General features: G+C 42.6%; 1 protein-coding gene and 1 long non-coding RNA gene across 8 annotated transcripts in view; one reads left to right on the top strand and one right to left on the bottom strand.

Annotated features, from left to right (window-relative positions):
• Nucleotides 1-4,256: 4,256 nt before the first annotated feature.
• The window catches only part of NAALADL2 (N-acetylated alpha-linked acidic dipeptidase like 2), a 379,774-nt gene continuing 372,953 nt past the window's right edge, over nucleotides 4,257-11,077 (top strand). For 2 of the 7 annotated variants that reach the window (XM_040705739.2, XM_040705733.2), the window contains exon 1: nucleotides 4,257-4,292. The gene's annotated coding sequence lies outside the window, so the exon portion shown is untranslated. Of the gene's footprint in view, nucleotides 4,537-4,608; nucleotides 4,849-11,077 lie in introns of those variants that run through there. The other 5 variants (XM_040705738.2, XM_040705731.2, XM_040705740.2 and 2 more) reach the window with 3 other exon arrangements.
• Nucleotides 4,842-7,252, bottom strand: LOC121111479. The gene is made up of 3 exons (XR_005862181.1): nucleotides 6,875-7,252; nucleotides 5,928-6,021; nucleotides 4,842-5,298 (listed from the first exon to the last, which is right to left on the bottom strand). It is a non-coding gene; the product is annotated as an uncharacterized LOC121111479 (long non-coding RNA).

Below are 11,077 nucleotides of genomic sequence, written 5' to 3'. Positions count from 1 at the left end.
TGGTCAGTACTGATAAAATAAACCAATTATGTAAGTAGGGTTTTTCTTTCTCTTCTCCGTGCAGTCCCTTTAAGTTATCTTTTGTGCTCAAAAACAACTGGAGGTCAGGTTGACTGAAGAAACCCCATGATGAGTTAAATGATCGAGACCCAGAAAAGCCTAGAGCACTAAAGCCTGTGGTGTTCCTCTTCCATTTGGAACAAATTACCTATCCCAGCTTCAAACCTCAATGGGGGTGAATTTAAATTGTTTTTTTATTTAGCCTTAATGTTGTGTTAGCTACCCTACCTGCGCTTCGAGTATTTGCTGCAAGCGTGAGCCCTGCAGGTTGCCAAATGACCACTTCCAGTGCTGTATCTACCATTGCTTTTCTAGTTTTATTGTGTTAGCCACCCTAGATTAGAAGCCAAATGGTGTATTGAACACGAGAGGGAGAAACGTGGGCAGGGGGGAGGTCTGCCTGGAGAAGGGCAATGCGTGTATCTCATGGTAAAAAGGCATAAGAGGATCTGAAACAGCTGGGCTTTGGTGGAAAACTGGATAGCTAAAAAAGAGGTTATATTCTATGAGCAAGATTAAAGGAAATTAAATTGGAGGATTAAAGCTCAGGTTTTGCAGTCTCATTTTCTGTTTCAATTCACAAACACCTTCTAAAACCCACCAGTGACGTGATTATTCTTTAAATAATTAAAAAAGCAGGAGGCAGGTTTTCAGTGCTTAGGATTACATATGCATAATAAAGAACTCTAGAAAGTTAGTGTGATACACGCAGTATCTTAATCCTTTAGAAACTATTCCTGTTAGTAGACTTCACAGGCAAAGAATGCTCAGCTGTTGTGGCTTTGTAGTGTACATTTCTAAAGTCATTGCTTAAAAGTTCAGTTCCGAGGTTGCTATGTCTAAAATGACCACTCTTGGCAGCTGTGCTGTTTGTACACTTCATTAATTTTCTTGCTGAATTACAGGTTAGTTTTGTAAAATAAATATATCCAATTAATTCCTTAGCATAAAAAAAAACAGACTGAGCACAAAAATAAATGAAGTTTTTGACCTTCTCACTGTATTTGGTAGATGTTTTAATAGTATCTAAGCTCTTGTTTACCCCGGTGGGTCATCTTTTAAGTGCACGTAAGAAAGAAAGATGGCATTCTAAGCATAACTACAGCTATGTTGCTCTCAGTAGCTTCCCTGATTAAATCCTTCAGGAGTGGACGGTTAGGGGCAGGACCATAGCTCCCTCTATCAACCTTTAAAATTGGAGTGTCCTCATCCTGCAATGGGAAGAAACCATTCTGCCAGCTACATTGATCCAAGCAAGGGTTTGGGAACATCGTTGCCAGAGTCAGTCCATAAATGTATGTACCATGTAGACTTTTCTTATTGCTCGTAAGCTGAACTACACTATGAATGAGACGTTTATATTGGAACCTCTGCTTTTAATGCGACCCAAAAAGGCTTCCTGTAATGCAGCCACAAGATGGCACTTGAGCTGCACGTAACTACCTGAGCTGAGTCACTTAGCAGGCTGGTTTTAAAAAGACAAAACAAAACCCAAATGCCCAACACAGCATAATCTAACCACCTTCACTTTGTAGAATATAAACAAGCTTGTTTGTGAACAGCAATATTAATTTAGGAGTTTAAACTACCAAAAACTTTATTTAATCCTAGCTTTTCTGGAAAGCACAAAGTCTCCCTCTAATACAGGATCTCAGGACTGACTAGTTTCTTCTGTTGGTGAAGTCTTTTAAGTTTAACATTGAAATTTTCTATGTTTCCATAAACATTTCCAATTTACAATACATCTGATATGGCAAAATGCATGTACAGACTTGAGTGTTGTATGCATGTGTCATTATTAAGCATTATTTTCTTGCAGCAAAGATTAGTGGAAGGTTTAAGTTAATATTTGACTGTCTTCACATTTCTTTCTAGTCATGTCACATTAAGATTTTGAAAAATCTAGTTGTCTGGAGGTTTCTGTTTGTTTCAAGTCATAGCATAAATCTATTTCTGCTTTCTGTGATGCTGGGGCATCATTTGCCACTTTGTGATTCATTTCTGGAGTGTGTGCTCTTGATTCATTAACAAAAAATGTTCATTTGCTTGCCATCAGACTCAATTTTCTCCCTTTTGGCTGTACTTAGAAAGAAAATACTTTCTTCTCCCAGTGCCTGTAATCAAGGCAAAAATGTTGGAGGAAGGGAGAAGCTGTTAGCATGGCAGCAGGAGGACAAGAATTTGGGCAGCTGAGCTCACCTTGTTTTGGGAAAAGTGTAATGAACCTTTAGACTTTCTGCTGTTGCTTAGAGTAATTAAGATGCCTGTCTAGCAATATTTGAGTAAGATGCAGCGGAAACATCAGATTCCCAGCAGTGATTACCTGTTGGTTTTGGACCCTTGCATGAAAGCAGTGTGGACCAAGAGCTGGCGCACTGAACTGGTGTAAGAAACGTGCTGCTGTGTTAGCTCACACTAGTGCTGTGCTCTGCACTGACTAGACATGGTTCAAACCTGAAGTGGGAAAAAGAACACTGTAGTAGTGGAAAATCAGTTTTGAAGTCTCAGACTTCCTGACAGAGCGGGAACAATTATCTTAAGCTGTATAGCACAGTGAAGTCTGTGCTTGGGGTGTGACTAACGAAGTCAGTATGTGTACATAGATACGTGTGTATGTAACCTGTTAGTGCCTCAGAAAAGAGAAGGACGTAGGAAGGAGCACAGTAACGTCATACAGGAGAAGAGAAAATAGTAAATATAAACTGAAGAATCTGGCACTGTGCGAACTTGTTTGTTCTCTTAAATGCTTGATAGATTTCTGGTCCTTGGGGTAAGAAAGGTAAAGCTCAAGTTGCAAAGTTGCAGTTGTTTTACTTCTGCTCAATGTTGGAAAAACTGCTTTATTAATGAGAACTGTATATTAGTTCACCTGCTCCTCAGTGATTTGCATTGCTCAGTGCTTTCTGAAATTGCTTTCAGAGCCATAGCAGTCCAATCAGACTTTCCTATAAATACTTTATTAACAGAAGCTACTTCTGCTATAAACACCTGAAATCTGCTTTTTTTTTTTTTCCTTGCTGATATTCATACCATATGCCTGTATGCATGGGAGAATTCTGAAAGGCTGTTTGTACCTTCTCTGCAGTAGTTGTTAAGATGCTTCTTTCTTTCTTTTTGTTTTTCTTTAACAGTAGCTCTTTTAGTATCCAATAGGGAAAATCTCTGATGGGAGGGTTTTTTTTCCTCTTCATGGGTGGGGATATGTCATAAGTGTCATTCTGGGAAATGCTGCTTGACACCCTTTCCCTTTATAAAATGAACACTTCTATTGCTAATTCTCTTAGGGTAAACAATACAAACCCTGTCTGCAGACGGTGAAATTTAACAGGCTGTTAGCTCTCCTGCCTTGGAGGACAGCTGAGCTCTGGAGCTTGGATAGCAGCATCCTGGATTACAGGACAAATGGTAGATTTAGGTGAGAATGAACAGCAAAATGCTCCCAAGCAGAACTAAGTCATTAATCTGTATTGAAGTAACTCCTTTTTATGAGGAGGCAGTATTGTAAGGGGGCTGTGCTCAAGATCAGAGTTTTCCTATGGACATTAAGAGGCTTTGCGCATGTGATATAATTACTGCAGTTCAAACACCTACAGCCCTGTGCATGGGGAAACTGCCAGGCTCCCCAGAGCAAACACAGGCCGTCCTGCTGCTCAGTCACCTGGTCCTGCGCATCTCCCAGGTGCCTGCACACAGGGAGGGGACACACGGCTGTGTTTTGGGGGACAGGATGTGTTACCACGTCCTGTGTACAGAAACACATGGCAACCTATGGACACAGAGCCTCACAACACAGATGGGACACGGTTCCATTAGTCCAATGCTATGCTCAGTATCCTGAGGCAGGGAAAATGCTCTCACCCTGCGGAGAGCAATACTTGCAGGCCCTGCGGCATGGACGTGGGCACCTGCAACTTGTCGCATCTGTCAGAAATGTTCCTATGCTTTTTCTTCCCCTCGCTGCCCGGGACTGGGCCCCGCTTGAGCCCCGACCCCCGCTCCCAGGGGCGCCCCACACAGCAGCGAGCCGCAGCGCTCCCACCCGCAGCAGGCTTCGCACCGCACCCCGCGGCTGCCGGGCGGGGGGCGCCTTCCGACCCACCCGCGGGGCCGGGCCCCCTCCTCGGCCTCGGCCGCGCCGCTCTGGGAGAGCGCGCCGCCCGCTTTACGGCTGCTGAAAACCTCCCTCGGCCAGCGCGGGGCAGCCGTACGGCGGCGGGGCAGCCGGCGGGCAGGTAACGGCGGCGGGAGGAGGAGGGGGAAGGCGGGCTGCTGGGGTGCGCGTGCGGGTCGCCGCTCCTTCGGGAGCGGCATCCCCCACCCGCAGCGCCGGAAGGCGGTCGGGCTGCGGAGCGCGGCTGTCAGCCCCGGGAGAACTTTAGTGGAAGGAAGGCAGCTCTGTTAAAGCGAGGGTGGCGGGGAACGCTCGCTCGGAACTGGGTAAAGAAACTGCCCCGGAGGGCTCCGCGCGGCGCCGAGGTGAGCCCCGCTGTGGGGCGGCGGGAACCAACGGTTGCGCTCGTGCCGCTTCCACTCAGCTCTGCCACTGCGCGGGGCTGCCTGCGAGTGTGTGCTCCCTGCTTGGGGAAATGAGGTGTGCGAGTGTGGTCTCTGCCCCAGTTAGGAATTTAACGTGTGTTGGCTCCTCGAGGCTGTAAACACCAGAAACCAACGAGCCAGGGCTGTGCAACAGCTTGAAAACTTTCTGGAAGCCATCAAAACAATGAACGGCATCACAACGTGCTGCCCCGTCCTTCGTTTTGTGCCCAGTGCCGTGCTTAGGTTGTCTCAGTGAGTAATTTCATAGGCGTGAATGAGTAATTTCGTTGCTTTTGGTCAGGTTAGATATTAGGAGGGATTTCTCCTCAGAGATAGCAGGGCAGTGGCACAGCTGCCCAGGCGGTGGTGTGGGCGGCTCCTGGGGGTGTTTGGAGCCGTGGGGATGCGGCCCTGATGCCCGTGGGCGTGGGGGGATGGTTGGACCTGGGGATCTTAGAGGTCTTTCTCAACCATAACGATTCTAGTACAGAATAGTGATATTGGTGGTTCGGCAGCACTATCTGCCATGCCTTGGTTTCTCCGTGTGCGTGGAGCTCTTGGTTCCAGTAGGGGTTCTGCATGGTAAGTCTGCCTTTGAGGCCTTGGGATGGCCTCAAAATGGTAGTTAAAATGGATCTGACACTCGTGAGCAGCGCTGAGCCGTCCTGCTGACTTCAGCGGGAATTTCCAATGCTGAGTCATCTAGACAAAAAATATTCAGGAAACATAAAAAGAATTTAATTCTATCCTAATATGAACAGCCTGTATCATGTTGCCTTATTTATTACTTGATACGTAGTTCTTGCATTTACAGGCAAATTTACTTGTTCAGTGGTTAGCATATGGAAAGCATTAGAAATGCTAACGGTGCCAACATCCTGTATATCAAGCAATGCTATATGTATTTTTAGAATCTTAATCTAAAGAGCTCTCTATACGAGTCCCGGTGCATCAGTTAATCCAGCATTTAACATCAGGATGGCAAAATGAAGCCTAAGGAGTGCCTTCTGATTTTTAGTCTTGGGCTGCATTCCTAGCAAGTGTCTGAACTATATGTTAATTACCGTGAAGTTGAGAGTTAATCACTTGAAGCAAGCCAAAGAATGGTCTTTTGTAGCAGAACTTTTGCAGTTTTCTACAGGTGTAATTCTTTCTAAATCTGCTGAGCTATGCATAGAGTATTTTTTCTTAAAAAAAAAAAAATCCCGCAGAAATGATTTTATTGGAGTTTCAGCAGTTTCACTATCTAAAGCTCTGAATTTTATTTCTTAACCTTAAAGTATAAGTGTTATAGAACCACTTATGTTGTGGAAGATGTTAGCGAGACTAACCAGGCTGGTTTACTGGATAATGATGCAACGCTTCCGCTTGTGTTAATAGGAGGCTCTTTTGTTGGCTTTGAGGATGTTGGTCCAGAGCAGCTATCTGAAGCAGGAAGAGGGGTTAAGTAGTACAAATTGCCAGAATTGACCATATTTTAAAAAGAAAAAAAAAAAGGTTCATGTGAATGTCACACGCTGCACGCTTTTATGGTAGCAGCTCTCAAGTAGGCGTGCCATATTGTATGACTTCCCACTCTGCTAACCTTCGTAGCCAAAATTTTACCTTGTCACCTCACGTGGTACATACCAGCATTATTTTTTTTTTCTCTTTTTAAATAACCTCTCGGCATGAATGCAAAGTAGAAGGGAACAGACCTTTTAAAGTGTTGTATATGCTTTTTTCCCCTACCATAATAAACAAATTTCTTTCCGAAGAGTGGTGCACATGTAACCCTCCAGGGAATGCACTCTGTAGATCTTCATTATGGTTCATCTGTTCAAATAGTCATCATCTAGAAGTTCAGATTTTTCTTTAGCTGTGGAGCTCCTGCTTTAAATGTTCTTTGCCTGGCCAAGATAGCTTTTTTGTGAGTAGAACATACTTTTTTTTTTTCCCCCACAGAATCACTGCTTACTCTGTTTTTTCCCTACTATGATGTTTTATTTGGTGCTTATGCACATATGTATATAAACATCCATGTATGTACCATCTGCTTATCAGGAGTATGCAATGTAATATGAGGAATTCATTGATGGGTGGCTCTGAATGTGCAGTGTCACAGAACTGGGATCCCTGTGAGTCACATGCCTGTGCAGATCCCTCTTGGATTTGCTGTTCTGTAAATCAAGGGTCACCACGCTTGCCTGAAGACACGAGTAATTAATCACATTGAAATCTGGAGTTAGCTCTAGTTGTGAAATACAGAGCAGTTATTGAATGTTTATCTTTAACTTACTGATGATACTTAACAGGAAAAACCAATACGTTCTCCTCCCTTTAATTTTCTTTAATTATTTTCATGTGCGTTAACTGCATTGCCGAGGTGATCGACTGTTAGTACCGTTAGAATGGGGCGTAGAAATAGCCATTGTGGCGAGATAACTATGTATCCTCTTTTCAGTAACTGTGATGTTTTCCCAGTTGAAACCAAGGGCTCTGCTGTGGAGTCCTGGAAACTTTGTTGCGCCTCAAATACGCGTCTCTGGCTGATGTCAGTAGAGCGTGCTTGGCTGGTGCGCTGGGCAGGGAACTGGGAGAGGTCGTTTTTGTTGTCTTGTGCCTATATGGTCTCTGTAAAGCAAAACTCCACTCAGGATCTCACAGCCCGGGCCGAGTGCAGGAGAGCACTATTACCGTTAACCGTCCATTAAGGATCTGGTGGTCAGCTGGAGTCTTGGAGGGAAAGAAGCAATGCAAACTTGAACACCTGAAGTCAAAAAGTAACCAAATGAAGTTCTGTGAACTGAGTTTGTTATGGCTTCTTGTATAAATGTGCTTGCAGTCATTGGAGAACCCGAGCAGCGTAGAATATATACAGAAGCCAGAGATAAGTGTGAGAATGTACCGTTATTAGTTTGCTGTTTGGTTTGAAGACAACATCCTGACTTTATTGATGGGTTTTTGCTTTTAACTCAGATTGGTTAACTCTGCACTCTATGCCACTAAGTGCGGCATTCCTCCCTTACATAAAGCCCCAGGATTCGGCCATCAGCGTTAGTCTGTGGTTTCTGCTTGAAAATGAAAGGGAAATGCCATCCATACATATGCGTGTGGGGAACAAAATTGAGGTTGAACTGGCAGGGTTGTTGGGTTTGCTCCATTGTTCTCTTTTGTTTTTGAGATTCTCAGTTTGCTAATTTCCATGTAAATAGGATTAATTTATGGGAGATCTTGAGAGACACTGAATAACCAAGCTGTATGAGACTGAGCAGAAAACCTACAGCATCTCTGTATGTGACATTAATGAGATCGCTCTAAGAATCCTCTGTCAGTTTTGGGTGTTCAGACTTCAAGGTGGATGTTAAAGTCAAAGAATTCAGAGAAGAACTACAAGAGCGAAGAAAGGCTGAAAATAGTTCCAGAGGGAGAAATTCCAAGAGCTCAGTATGTTAAATATTATCAAAGCTCTCCTTGTCTTTCTCTTTGATTGAGATGTTTGAGTGCATGCGTTGTGAACAGAGGTTCTATGATAAAGCAGAAAATGATGGTATTAACAAGATCCATTGGCTGAAATGAGCCAGGTGCACTGGCAGGAGAAGTAAGAAATAAATTTTCAGCAATGAAGATAATTTACTGCAGATCATGGTGGGGCAATCATCAATGGGAAATTTTAAATCAAATGTGGTATTTTTCCTTTAAGATCTACCTAAATAGAAATTAACTGGGGGCCTATGACTGTGTTCTGGAGAACTCAGAGCAGATCACTGTAGTGATGTTTGCATGTTTTAATACATGAATCAGTATTTAAATACATTTACACATATATACAGTTCTGTATTAACACAGGTTACTGTTTGAATTAACAGAGCTAATAATCAGCTCAATACGTAAGACGTCTAAAATAAATGGAGGCAGTGGACCTACTTGCTTAAGATGTCTGTACTCCAGATTGAACACCACTAAATCATGTTTGCAACAAAATCCTTCAGCAAAGGAAAGATCTCATTACAGTCAGTTCTGCGTTAGTCAGTCCTGGATGTTGGCTAGTGTTCCCACGAGCATGCCTGGTGCTGTGATTCTTTAAAAGCATAAAAGTACAATGGATATAATGATGGTTGAAGTCCAGAGTCTGAAAGAAACGTGAAATAAAAAAACTAAGCTGTCATGGAGTTGTTCTCATAGAAGAGAGCACTCTGGCTGCTTTAGAAAGCTGCTGAGTACAGCAGGCTGGATCACAGACGAGCCTGCTGTGTGTGTGGGGAGGAAATTATTACAGGGAAGGACTTGCAGATCCTGCAGAGAATTCAGGAATATCTGTATTATAATGCATTAGCTCCTGCAGTGATGAACTGGCAGGAATGTTCTGCAGTTTTCAGTGTGCTCAGTTTTACATGCCTTCAGCAGAGGATACTTTCAGGTCTTTGGCTTAGTTGTGTCCTAGACAGCATAAGGAGAAATAAAAGAATTCTAAATCAGAGTAGCAAAACCTCTTTTTGATGCTGAAGTTTGGCAGGAAGAGCTGATGTGCAAGTCAGATAAGATTTCTGTCTTGCATGGACTGCAGCTTCTGGGAGAAGATCTCAGGAATCAGCTTTCAACACAGTAAGAGCATTGTCAAGATAAACGAAAAGGACCCAAGCCAATCCACATAATTCAGTTGGACTAGTCTTTTTGCATAAAACCCTGAAGATGCTCAAACAGTGGCCAGAAGTCTGACTAGGAGACCAAGATCTGGTTCACCAACTCATATATGCAGACCAGCTGTAATACTGCAACAGATGAGAGCAGGGCAGTGTTTGAAAGGAGCTTTGAGAATCTGAAGGTGACTGAGCCAACAAACTCTGTTACTTACTAGTAAGAAACGGTGCTGTGGAAAGTAGTTAGTGGCATAAAAACCAGTGCAAGACAGAGGTATGAAGTACTGCTGAGAAAACAAAAAGGAGCACTTTGCAGAAAATACTCCTTGAGTGCACATGCAGGGCAGATATGTTTGCCCATGTGCTGTTTTTTCTAATTGCAGCCAGTAGTATGTGTATTCATATTTTCCTTCAGTCCTGCTTTTATTTTTTATATTATTTCTAATCTTGAGTATATATTTTGGTATTTTATGTTCTAAGTGGCTCTGCATGGGTCTGACTTACCCACTCTGTAGTAACTTCTATGTTAGAGGTGGCCTAAATTTATTTCACAAAGACAGATGTCTTTGTAATTACCTTTATTTATTTATTTATTTAACCCTGTGAAAGAAAGTAATCTTTTAATCCATTGACTGTCAGTTGGTGTAGGGTGTTTCTGGGGCTTAGAAGGGTTGACTTCTTCAAAACCAAAATGAGAAGTGTCTGTGTAAGGTGATGGGTGAGAAATTCTTAAAAAAATATATTTGAAGAAAACCACCTTTATATCAGCAATTTCCAAGTAGGCTTGGGTGTATTTATCTACCATTATGGTTCTTATGTTACAAATGAATATGCTAAGTGCTATTCAGGATTATTTGGCCATATGTTCCTGTTTTTATGGAACTTCATTTTGTGGGCTCCTTATATAAATAAAATTTTTCTCTTCATGATAGCATGTTTTAAGAGGAAGAGAGGAAAAAAAATGTTGTTTCAAATGTTATACCTTTTGCAAGGAGCAGATGGTGTTTGTGTGTGGGGCTTCTAGTAAATTTTAAACTTTGAAGATACTATTTTCTTCCAGATTGTTTAAGGGAAATTAGTGTTTCTAGCTCTTCTGGAGCTATACCAGGTTATATTACACCTGATGTCAAGTGTGTTTTTAACACCAGTGTAGGTGTGGAATTAAGTCCTTGGGAGCTTTATTTCTATGTATTTCTATGCATTTGTGTAACATGGATTTGTATCCAAGTGCAGATAAGAGTTGCCTGCCTAAAGCATGTTGTGCTATTGTGAGATGGGACTGCGGTATGGCTGAATGATCTAATCTTTCCTGGATTTCCATTATTGCCCCTTTTGGAAGATGGATATAATGCTTTAGCGAGTCTTTGAGACCTTCAGCCGCCACAACTTTGCAAAGCTGATGAAGGGCAGGGCAGTCTCCTGATGACAGTAGTCAGCTCCTTCAACACCTTTGGATACATCCCCACTACTGTCATAATTAGTTCTCTATGATCATTTTGACAGCCTCTGTGTGGAGTAAATCTGACATTTACCAATGATTTTTTTCCATCCTCTTAAATTCGTTAATTTTCCTATATGTCCTTTAATGTGAAATTTGAAAGCCCCTAGTCATGCTAATTTTGAGGAAAGAGGCAATCTGGCTGTTAAGTCTTGGAGGAATTCATAGATGGGAAGTGTGGGCTGCATCAAAGCATCACATTATTAAACGTGCATTTCTTAAGTGTCTGCCAACAGATTTACATTTCTGAATCACAAACATCATGCTGGGTGAAAGTAAGGACAGGGATTTATGTGGTATTGCTGTCTAAATTAGTTTCAGTATTCCTTTGTTCAGTTTGGTTGATGTGGTGTGTATGTCGCTT

The sequence above is a fragment of the Gallus gallus genome, chromosome 9 (genome assembly GCF_016699485.2).
Source record: "Gallus gallus isolate bGalGal1 chromosome 9, bGalGal1.mat.broiler.GRCg7b, whole genome shotgun sequence".
NCBI classification, from domain to species: Eukaryota; Metazoa; Chordata; class Aves; order Galliformes; family Phasianidae; genus Gallus; species Gallus gallus.
Note: the sequence above shows the minus strand (reverse complement) of the source record. Positions and strands in the feature narration are given on the sequence as shown.